Source organism: Hydra vulgaris, chromosome 02 (assembly GCF_038396675.1).
Source record: "Hydra vulgaris chromosome 02, alternate assembly HydraT2T_AEP".
Classification (NCBI taxonomy): Eukaryota; Metazoa; Cnidaria; class Hydrozoa; order Anthoathecata; family Hydridae; genus Hydra; species Hydra vulgaris.
In genome coordinates, this window is record NC_088921.1 from 50515769 (window position 1) to 50524863 (window position 9095).

The window sequence follows — 9095 nt, forward strand, 5'->3', positions numbered from 1 at the left end:
TAAATAAGGCAAAATATATAGATTTTAATGTTTTTTTGTCAACAAGATGTCTAAGTTTAGACAGAATTGCATTGGATCTATTTAACTTTATTGTTAAATGATTAATATGATCCTTCCAGGTTAAACTTTCATCAATCTTTATTCCAAGATAGTTAGCACATTTTAGGAGGAAAAGTTTTCTACCGTTTAATTTTATTTTAAATTGATGACAAGGATTTTTTAACCTAAGTTTAAAAATAATTAACTCAGTTTTACTTGTATTTAAAGAAATTTTGTTGGCATTTAACCAGTCGCAGAGCTTTTTCAGATCATAGTTGACATACTTATTAATTTCATTAATTGACTTATTAAGATACAGCAGATTTGTGTCATCTGCGAAGTGTTGGACACTACAAAATTTTATGTCTTTGGATAAATCATCTATATAAATTAAAAACAATAATCGACCCAGCACAGACCCTTGAGGCACACCAACAGTGATATCACAAATGTTAGAGTTCGATCCGTTAATAGACACAAACTGTTTTCTATTTGTTTGGAAAGATTCAAATTAGGAATTTAAAACTCCTCTTATACCATAGTAAGCTAGTTTTTTTAACAGAATTTTAATATCCACAGTATCAAAGGCTTTTTGAAGGTCTATAAAAGTACCACAACCAAACAATCCTTTATCTAGAGCACTTCTAATATTTTCAGTCATACTTAATAGGGCAAATGATGTAGAATAGTTTTTTCTGAAATCAAAGTGTAAATCACATAGAATGCTAGAGTTGTTAAGGAAATTGTTGCCTCGATTAAACATAAGTCTTTCTAAAATTTCATCAATATTTGAGAGCAGGGATATTGGTCTATAGTTAGATACTAAAAACTTTGAATCTTTTTTAAAAAAAGAAACAATTTTAGCAGTCTTTAAAATATCAGGAAAGACTCCCTTAAAATATGAAATATTAAAATTATTTGACAAAATAATTGAAATTTTATTTCTGAGTAGTTTTAAGATGTTTATTGGGACACTATTAGGACCAGATGATTTACATGCATCTTGAGATTCAATAATCTTTATTATTTCACTACTATCCGTAAGCTTAGTAAAAAAGGAATTTGGTGAAGAGTTTAATAGGTAATCAGTAAAGTGATTCTTAGATAAAGGAATGTTTGTTTGGATGTCTAAGCCAACATTGGAAAAATAGTTGTTAAAAGCATTACAAACGTCAATGGGATTAGTTAAAGAATTGTTGTTTTGGAGAATTATGGTTGGTGAAACTTGTGCAGTAGACTTAAGGTTGATAATATTAGCAATACTTTTCCACGTTGCTTTCTAATTAGTTTTTTAAAAGTTGACCATTATTATCTATTTGGTTTACAAATAATTTTTTTTTTATTTGCAACACTTTTTTGTAATGGATTTTTTTTGTAATTTTGTAAAGAGTGATCATTGTGCAGTTTTTGGTAGTAACAACGATCATCGATACAAAGAAAAGTATGTTTTGAAAGATCATATTTGAAAGACATTTAGTTTCTACTTGTAAAGAGAAATATTTTTTCACATGAAATTATTAACAGAGAAATAGTCGACCCTTTAACAAAAAAAAGAAAGCTATATGCTGTAAATAAAAATACAAAAGTATGTGCAAATCATTTTAAATATGGGAAGCCAACAGAGCCAAGTATAACCTCATCCAAGGTTATATTTGAAAGGATACGAAGTATTTCCTTCTCAAAATAAAATAAAATTAATAATGCCTCGATATACACCTATTAAAGTTTCTAAAAACCAAAAAAATACACATTTTTTAAGTACCTTTACCACTACTAGTAGCAGTAACAATAACAACAACATTCCCCAACAGTCTTCTGTGTCAATATCTCCCCATGTCTATCATCAACAGCATCTGATCAGCAACTTTCTCCACAACAACTCAATTTAATTACTAACACACCAGCAACCTATCTAACACCAACAACACAATAAACAAAGTAGTCATAAAAGATTAACATGGGAGACAGTGCGTTTTTTACTCAAAGTCATAAAATTGTATACTAAGTGTCCAACTGAAAATATTTTTTTTTATATATTGTTAGCCGTGTTCAAGCTAAACATAAAAAAGTTTCTTACTTTATGAATCACAAACGTTCATTTAAACCAAGGCAATATCATTTTAGTTCTGCAAGTAAACCTTCAAGTAAAAGGAAACCTGGTCCAGCACAACAGTTTTTTTGTTGAAGATGAAGTGTTACTTTAATGCGTATTCAACTTGACTCAGCATTACAAGATTTAGCATTTCCCTTTATAATGTCAGTAAGTCACACGTCTAGGATTTTAACTACATTTATAACTTTATTAACCCGCATAGCACGTGCAAGAATACACATTGAGTATGTCATTTGAAGGCTGAAAGAATTTCGACTTCTAAAGAACACTCTGCCTATTACATTAGTCCCTCTAATAGATGATACATGGATAATTGTTGTTGCCATTGTTAACCTGCAACCACCACTAGTAAAAGCAACAGCGGTATAAATTATTGTTCTTTGATGTTATATTTGAATGCTGTTTTTTGAACTAGTTGTACCGTACGCAGCCTGCAAAATCCTGGTTGTTACTTGGCGCTTCCGAACCCTTTTCCGAGACCCGTTCGAGAAAGGCAACCAACCACTGTTCATTTTTTCTCAAAAAGAACAGTGGTCATTTACTCCCCTTGGGCGGGTCCCAAGAACGGTCTGGGGGTGTCAAATTCTGTCCTGAATTTTGTAGGCTGTTGTGTTTGCTCTTAAATTTTCGGTTATTATTGTGCTATTTTATAAAATTTGGTTAACTTTTTATTTATATTCGCATTTTAATATCTATGCAGCATTCAAAATCGTGGTCATAATTCTGCACCCCCCAGACCTTTACCGAGACCCGTTTGAGAGGGGCAACCAACCACTGTTCACCAATGGTCCCGAGGTCTCGAAATGGTCCAAAGGTGCCGAATTCTGACCTGGATTATGCTCATAAATATTTGGTTATTATTGTACTATTTATGGAGTTTGATTAATTTTTTATTTATATTTGCATTTTAATATCTTTGCTTGCGCAATTAAATATCGTTTATTTTGAAAAACTGCAGTTTTATACATAAAATAAGCTTTAATCTTCAGGTTATATTGTCACATTGATTTATTTATATATCTACTATAGTCATTATAGGTATGCAAACATAATAAGGTGTCAAATGTCCAGGAATGTTCTCCTCTAAAGTGTATCATTGCAAGCGCGTAGCTCGTGATAGAATACACCCCACACATTTTTTTATAAAGGGTACGGTTTAAAATCCCGAGTGACGAGGACAAAATCAGCAGTCAAATGCCAGATGGCAAGAAGAAGATCAGATGTTGAATGCCAAATATCTAATGCCGCATTTAACACCAAATTTCGCTCTTGTTCTCACCATCTACCATTTGACAGCTGATGTCAAATGCTAAGTTTGGCATTTGACATCAATAGGATTTGACATCAATACAATGTACAATTTTATTACATTTTACAATTATTTTTAACAAACATTACTTTTTTATATTTTTGTTTATTTGCCCGATACTCGGGTAACTTACAAGTTTCCGCATTTTAAAGAATATTTATATGATTGTCAGGGTTATTAGGGTGTGTCAACTTTCACCTTTTTTTTAGTTTCTATGTACGGTTTTTTATTTATTGTAAATATTATCTAAAGCAAGTAATTTTAATTAAAAAATATAAATATATATTTAACTACATTTTGTTACCCCAAAAACTTCTTTTTTTTTAAAATAGGTCAAACTTGGTAATAAAAAAAGCGTAAATTTATTATGGATTTAAAAAAAATAACCATTTGAAACATTTGTTGTCAAATAGCTTTGACGTTCTTTCTCTAAATTTTCGCGAATATATCTAGTCCTTCATATGTGTGTTCTACATAATTTAATAGAAAATTATTATTTCGTTTCAATTTTTGTTTAGGAGACAGTTATAAAATAATAAAAAAGCGAAATCCTTTGGTGTGATGATAGTGCTACTATTATACCAGTAGCCACTTGGAGGCTTAAATCTGGTTACACCGTCTTGGTGAAATGGCCTAATTTTAAATTTATTTTTAAAACTATATTTTAAATTTATTTTTAAAACCACCCACCAAAACAGGAAGTTTTGGTGGGTGGTTATAATGATCAAAAACATTTAATAATATATGTGTCTATATATATATATATATATATATATATATATATATATATATATATATATATATATATATATATATATATATAGACGCATATATATTATTTTCTATTCTGTTTATTTTATGTTTTTATTTTATTTTTAATTTTATTCTTTTTATCTATTTATTTTTCATTTACTTATTATTATTATTTTTTTAATTATATATATATATATAATATATTTATATATATATATATATATATATATATATTTATATATATATATATATTTATATATATATATATATATATATATATATATATATATATATATATATATATATATACGTATATATATATATATATATATATATATATATATATATGTATATATATATATATATATATATATATATATATATATATATATATATATATATATATATATATATATATATATATATATATATATATATATATATATATATATATATATATATATATATATGAAGACCTCAGTGGAAAAACCGGCGTTGTCACATTTAAAAAGTATTGAGAAACTATTTATTGATCATTAATAAAAGTCTTTTTTTAAAGCAAATGAAACTAAGCAATTTAAAAAAATTTATATTATAATTATTTTATTTAAAATTTATTTAAAACAAAATATTTTTTAATTTTTATACAAAATTTTTTTTTTCTTTGCTTTAAATAAAGACATTAATGATCAACAAATACTTCCTCAATACTTTTTAAATGTGACAACGCCGGTTTTTCCACTGAGGTCTTCATATATATATATATTATTGTTTGATTTTTTATTTTATTTGATTATGTATATATCCCGTCGGCAAATTTAGTTGTAAATGCGCATTAGAAACTCGTTTAAATACGTATCGATGTGGTATGTATGTTAGCCATTTTATCGTGTCGAACACGCATTAGAAATACGCATTAGATGCGTATAAAGACAGGTATACAATACGACGCCTTCTGAGTATCAAACTCGTATTTGAAACTCTTGTAAACACGTATAAAACACGATAACCAGAGAATATTCAATACGATATTTTCCTGGTATTACATGCGCATTTAAAACTTTCCAGAATACGCATTATTTACGAATATTTGTTAGCCATTTTATCGTGTCAAACGCGCATTAAAAATAGACATCAGATGCGTATAAAGACAGGTATACAATACGACGCCTACTGAGTATCAAACTCGCATTTAAACACGTATAAAACACGATAACCAGAGAATATTCAATACAATTTTATTAACTAATATGAATTCATAACATAATGATAATGACTAGCAGTAAGCAACTCGTAATACAGCCCGGGCTGAGTTATTAAATCATTAATAACAATAAAAACACATTAATAACTTGATATATTATCTAAAAAATTAAATACAAATTTATCTATAAATATTTTAACTTTGACTCCGTATCAGCAACGTCATTGATTACACTGATAAACAAATAAAATTTTATTGTGCATATCTTGTTAACTAGGTGGTTTTTTAAAACAAATTAAATATGCTGATTTCAAATATGCAAACCATTTTTCACCATCACGTCAAGTTGTAAAGATATTTCGGTTCAAATCTTTAGTATTTAAGGTAAAGTCCCTAATATTGTCGAAAAAAAAGTTATTCAAAAGTATGTCAACCTGGGTCTCAAAAGAAGCGTATTTTCATAGAGATTTTAGAAAAGATAAATATTTTTACTTAAAATTTATTGACAAAAAAAATTATGTGAAAAAATGCTAAAGACTTATAAAAAAATTTTAACAATATGTTTCTCAGCAATAATACAAAAAGTACTTATTTTTATTACAAACAAATACCATTTTTAAAATACTAAAGATTTGACTTTAAATACTAAAGATTTGAACCCAAATATCTTTACAACTTGACATGATGGTGAAAAATGGTTTGCATATTTGAAATCAGCATATTTAATTTGTTTTAAAAAACCACCTAGTTAACAAGATATGCACAATAAAATTTTATTTGTTTATCAGTGTTATAGTTAACGACGAAGACCGCATTAACATCAGTTGAGTTCTTTTTATAATCTGTCACAACACAGGTACCAGAAACGGAAAGTCAAGTAAAGCCTGCAAATACCTAAAAAATGAAATTAAAAAAAAAATTACAATTTTTAATTACAAAAGTACTATTTGCATTTTATTGTTAGTAGAATTAGGATAATAAGAACAGAAAATATATATTCCGTGACTACAGAATAATTAAAAAAGATTATAAAAAGGCTAGACAACCCAATGTAGTAACACTGCCAAATAACACTACAACTTAATAAAATATTTTATTAACTTAAATACTGGGACTGAAAAGATTTTATTTATTACAATATTTGAACAATCGAGGGACAATTATAGTTAAACAATTTAAACAATTATACCATAAAATAGCAAGCAAATTGTAAAATATTTCTTAGAAATGATCTATTTTTTTCATTTGACTACTATTTTCAAGTTGCCTATAAGCATTTACATTAATAACTTTGTTAATACTATCTATTTCAATTTAACTATTATCGTTAAACATATTACCAGTAATCTTACTATTGCAGCAACTGAATAAATGAACGTAAAAGAATCTTACAAATTGTGATCTTTTCTAATCAAAGACTTTATTTAAACTTAAGATTTATTGAAATCCATATCTTTTTATATGTTTACATACATTAGTCGTTTATCAAAAATATTAAACAACATTTATTTACATCAAATATTTTTAATTAAAAAAGAATCTAGACTACAATGCACAAAATTATTTTTACCTTAATGCATAAAAATAATAAATGCACAACCTTGTATAAAAAAATGAAGCAATGTCAATCAGTATATTTACACTAAATTTATTATATATATATATATATATATATATATATATATATATATATATATATATATATATATATTATATATTTATTTATTATTTTTGTGACGAAAGCTAAGTATTAAAAAAGTTTTTCTGACATTGAGAAAAAAACTTTTTATCCTCGTTTGACTTAATTTATTACATCGCTACATCACCAGCTAAAGGTAAGTTTTATTTTTTGGGACAGACTAAGATACAGGCGTTTTTCCAAACAGTCATCATCTTGCCCCATGTTTCCCTATATATCTATTCACATACCTTTAAAAAGTAGTATTACACTTTACACAATGAAATATGGAAATATATTATCATTTTTTTCAACTACTTTTAAAAGGAATTTATTTATTTTTTCTAGTCTGTTATTTTTTTTAAGAAAGAATATTTATAAAGATACAGAGAAATATAAAATATACTGAAATATAGGCACATTTATGTTTATAAACTTTTGTGTCAACAAGTTACAGTCAGTTGTCCATGTTAAATACATAAAATATATATCTAATATAACATATATCAAATATCAAATAAATCCAATATAAAATAAAACAAAATAGTAAACTTACTCAAATCAGTATCAGTTATACCGTGTGAAGTAATTAAATAACACTTCAGTTCTTTTCAATTGCTCTAAAAAATAACTTTCAGCTCTTTCCAATTGCACTAAAAAGAAAAAAAAAACTTACTTAGATAAGTTGCCAAGTTCTTAAGAATCTGAAAGCAAATAAGTAAAAAAACAAACAAACAAAGAAAAACAAAGAACAAACAAACATTTATTTGTTAAAACTACTATATTTAAACAAATTAAATTTAAAAAAGTGTAATGCCAATTCTCCTTAAAGGCTAAAAAAAAATTTTCAGCTCAAATTTGCTTGCATACCTTGCTTGTAAAACCATGTGAATAAGAAACACATTTAGAAAAGCCTAGAAACTACTTAAAGATGACATATGCAAAATTGAAGTTTGAACATTGACTGGACTTTTAGTGAAAGATTAAAAGCAGCGACTTTCAATAATAAAACCACTTATAATTTTTAACAATAGACACCAACATAAAGGTAAGCCAAATGTAACAACATTAGTAACATAAACAACAACTTTATGCAAAATCTTGCTCAACACGTTTGCCAAGTCACACACTTTGAAAACATGGTCCATAAATATTATAAGAAGTGTTTATATGTTATATAAATTTAAATAAACATATTGTGTTTTATAGTTAGTATATATGTTTATATTATGTTGTTTCTATGTCATGGAAACAACATAATATAAACATATATACTAACTATAAAACACAATATATTTATTTAAATTTATAACATATATAAACACTTCTTATAATATTTATATACACAATTGATACCTTTTAAACTATTTTAAAAATACATTTATAAAACAATTATATAACACATATTACCACATACATATATTTATCAAAAACTTTTTAATTTTGAACATAGTATAAACACATATGCAAACTATAAACATATATAACTTGAATTGCGTGAACAAAAAATTTAAAAATAACATGAAAAAATCTAAAAAGGTTCATATATACTTATATATAAAGACATATATCTCGTAGTAAAATATCAAATTATAATCATATTTAATTTAAATCAAATACTTATTGAATAAAGAACAAAAAACGGATAAAAGAACTGCAATCCTAATAACAAAATTTAACGTTTAGCAACAATTAAAATGTCAATGTTGGTTCAAAATTTTAACTTATTTTTCTAAATTTTCTAAAACAGAACAAAAAAAGGTAATAGCATAACAGAAATGTCAATACAATAGTAATCAACGGAATAAAATAAGCAAGGTATGAAATGATAGGATTTAACGTATATTTGAATTATATTAATTTAGGACTTCATAAAACTAAATTAATAAATTTAAAAGTAGTAATAAATATTTTCATGATAAAGTTTTAGTAACTCTTTTAGTGCAAAAAAGTACTGTAACTGTATTGGAAATAATTTACTTGCTAAATTGCTCAAGAG

The 9095-nt window shown here is 25.9% G+C and overlaps 1 long non-coding RNA gene across 1 annotated transcript; it reads right to left on the reverse strand.

Annotated features, from left to right (window-relative positions):
* Positions 1-5562: 5562 nt before the first annotated feature.
* LOC136076539 (uncharacterized) lies at positions 5563-8311 on the reverse strand. The gene is made up of 3 exons (XR_010636355.1): positions 7967-8311; positions 7653-7749; positions 5563-6312 (listed from the first exon to the last, which is right to left on the reverse strand). It is a non-coding gene; the product is annotated as an uncharacterized LOC136076539 (long non-coding RNA).
* Between the last annotated feature and the right edge of the window lie 784 nt (positions 8312-9095).